Source organism: Echinops telfairi, unplaced genomic scaffold (assembly GCF_000313985.2).
Source record: "Echinops telfairi isolate 266 unplaced genomic scaffold, ASM31398v2 ScPeMD7_7465;HRSCAF=8503, whole genome shotgun sequence".
Lineage (NCBI taxonomy): Eukaryota > Metazoa > Chordata > Mammalia > Afrosoricida > Tenrecidae > Echinops > Echinops telfairi.
Window position 1 is genome coordinate 6703759 of NW_022111365.1, and position 3562 is coordinate 6707320.

Below are 3562 nucleotides of genomic sequence, written 5' to 3' on the forward strand. Positions count from 1 at the left end.
GTTTGCAGAAGGCTATGATGGCAAAGAAAGCCTAATATCCATTTTCACAGTCCCCACATAGATTAAGCTTCCAATGAATCCCTTCTGACCATAGATGTGGATAGCCTTGCTATCATATACTGGAGTCCAGAAAGCATAGTGAGTATAGCACAGATAGTTAGACTAAAATGCAGTACCTTATCATTCGATTTCCCTTTGACCCATTTTAAAGTTGCTTCGGTTTTTAATATTTTGTGCTGTTTTTGAATGAGGATTTTCTTTGTTTTGTCTCATCATTGTTGCTGAGTTTTTGTTTGTGTGTTTCCTTTTTGTATTTCCCATGATTTTATATATATGAAGCCCAGGGTAGATAGATCTTTTGAGACAGTAACTGAATTGATAATCACCTAATGGCATGGCAGGGGAGAATGGGGAAAATGAGGAGTTAATGACAATAAGTACAAGAAGAAAATGTTCTGAAATTGACTGTAGTAATGATTGCACAAATCTTCATAATATAATTGAACGATAAAATTTTACAATAAGTAAAGTATATCACAATAAAAATATATATTAAAAATGAGAGCCTCTGATAGACTAGTCACACAAAGTAGGAAATCATTTTTGGTTGCTCTAGTATCTGAGAGTAATCATTTATTTATTCATTTACTAAACATTTGGTGGCAGTAACAATACAATGCCACCTCTACCACACTGGACAATATCAAAGGAGACCTGCTAAAGTGAATCACTTAAATAAGATTCAGAGATCCATAACATAATACCTAAAATATATCAAGACCCAAATGTATAGGATTCCATTGACAACAAAAAGCAAAACAAAACAAAAAACCTACTCATTATACAAAGAAGTAGGAAATTCTCAATTTGAATAAGAAAAGAAAATCAACAGATGCCAACAGTAAGAAATCGTAGAATTATCTGACAAATATTTTAAAGGACTCATCATAAAATTGCTCCAATGAGCACTTACAAAGCGCTTAGGGGGAAAAGAGAGAAGAGTCTCAGCAAATAAATTGGTTGTTATCATTGTTAGTTGTCACTGAGTTGGCTCCATCACCAGCAAAGGAACAGAAGATGTCAAATAGATAGCGCAAAACAAATACAGCCTTCTGCCTGGATTACACCTTAACATAAAGAAAACAAAAATCTGTGCAAAGGGAGTAATAAGCCACATCAAGATAAATGGAGAAAAGAGCGAAGTTGTCAAGAATTTAATTTTACTTGGATTCACAATCAGCACCCATGAAACCAGCTGTCAGGAAATCAGATGGCATATTGCATTGGACAAATCTGCTGCAACATACTTCCTTAAAGTGTTAAAAAGCAAAATTGTCACCTTGAGGAATTAAGTACACCTGACCCAAGCCATGGAGCTTTCAATCAGTTCATATTCTTACAAAGTCTGGACAAAGAAGGAGGAAGGCTAAAGAACTGTTGACTCTGAATTCTGGTGGCAAATAACATTGAATATACCATGAGCAGCCAGGAGATCAGACAAATCTGTCTCGAAGAAGTACAATCAGAATATTCCTTAGAAATAAGGATGGTGAGATCTCATCTCATACACTCTAGATATGTTATCAGAAGGGAACAGGTCCTTGAGAAGTGCACCATGTATGTTAGTGAAAAAGAGAAAAAGGGACCAGAGAAGATGGCGTCCAGGTAGATTACCCGACTAGAGCTCCTGCTGCCAGACCAGAAAATTGGGAGGTAAGGTGAAGGAGACTGGGAGGCAGAGTCCTGAAATTAGAATCAGGGTACTAGAGTCTGTCCTGAACCCCACTTTTTTTTTCACTTTTACTTTGTCTTCCTTTCCCCCTCTTCTATCTCCTCTCTCTTTCCCGCCACAGTCTCAGCAGATTCAGTTTTTCATTTTTGTTATTTTCTTTTTCTGTTTTTACCTTTGTTTGGTCTTTGCATTTGTGTGTGTATGTGTCTGTTAGTTTGTTTTTAATTTTTGCTGTCTTTGTTTTCTCCTTTCTCTCTTTTTCATCTCTTCTCACTCTGTCCTTTCACAAGCCACTACTGGCCTCCAGGCCACTCCTCTCCACCTAGGGCAACTCTGACGGCCCAGTTGGAATAGCTCCCTCCCACACTTGTTGGCTTTACACGCAGCTTGGGAAATCACACCCGTCCTCCACAATATCCCAAGAAGCTGGGGGATTTCCCCTCCAAATGGCTGGGGTAACTCCCACCTACACCACAAGGCGCTACAAGGGACTAGGGGACTTACTTCCCACCGTCTGTGGTGCTCCATGCTGCTGTGGGAACACCCACCCAACCTCCACGGTGATCTTCCCAACTAGGGTAATTCTGTGTGCCATCTATGATGCTCTACACCAAGGAGGGTACACCCACATGCCATCCGCAGCACTCCAGTTGTAAAGGGAAACACCACACGCCACCAGAGGGGGTCTGAGCCCCATAAGACACACCACTACAGCTTCCTGGGAGATCAGCAAGTGAAAGGCCAACCTCATGGGCCCGCAACAACCTGACCAGCATCCTGTGACAGGACTATCCAACTCACATTCCAAATAACGGAATACTAGAGCTAAGGTAAGAGTGAAACCACAGGAAGTTACAGCGGCAGACTGACCCCTCCAGTGCAACTACCTGCAGGTGGTTTGTAGAGGCACTCATACGAGTCCCAGTGCTCTTAGACTCTGGAAGATGGCATTGGGATCATCTAAAACCAACACATAAACAGCAACCAGCGCCAACAGCTACAAAAAAAAAAAAGCAGGAGAAGCAGAAGACCATATCAGAAGAAGTCATGAACCTAATGACATGCATAGAAGAAGCAGATATAGACCTGCCACCGAAAGAAATTTTCAGAATTCTGCTTGGAATCATACAGAATATGAGGAAAGCAATATAGTAAAAGGATGAAATGAAAGAGGAGATAAAGGCAATGCACTAAAGGGAAATACAAGACCTAAGGGATGAAATAACAAAATCCATTAGCAAACTAACAGACTTTACCAACAGATTTGAGGAGGCAGAGAATTGCACCAGTGACCTAGAGGATAACCAAGCAGGCCTCAACAAATGGGAAAAGCAGTCAAATAAGACAGTGAGAGAACCTGAAGAATGCCTGAGAGCCATGTCTGATGCTATGAATAGGAACAATATTAGAATAATTGGATTACCGGAACAAGACATGACAAAGACATCAACAGCTAAAATTGCATGGGAATTCTTAGAGGAAAACTTCCCTGGCTTAAAAATTGAAAATCAGGCAACTATTCAGGAGTCTGAAAGAACACCAACCTGACTGCATCCCAAGAAGAAGTAACCAAGATGCATAATAGTTAAATTATCCAACTATGAGGAACAGGTCACCAACAGTCAGCCAGGTCACCAACAGTCAGTCCCCAGCTCAAGAGATGTAAATTCCAATTGTGTGGTGAAGCAGATCTTGAAGGAACCTCAAATTACAGCCACACAGTCCACAGGTTAGGTGTCCCACAAGTAGTGTAGCTTGAAAATTGAGTCACAGAACAAGCAAGGCAGCTGCACACGGGTCTGATGATCAAAAAGCGAGAGACAAGAAAGG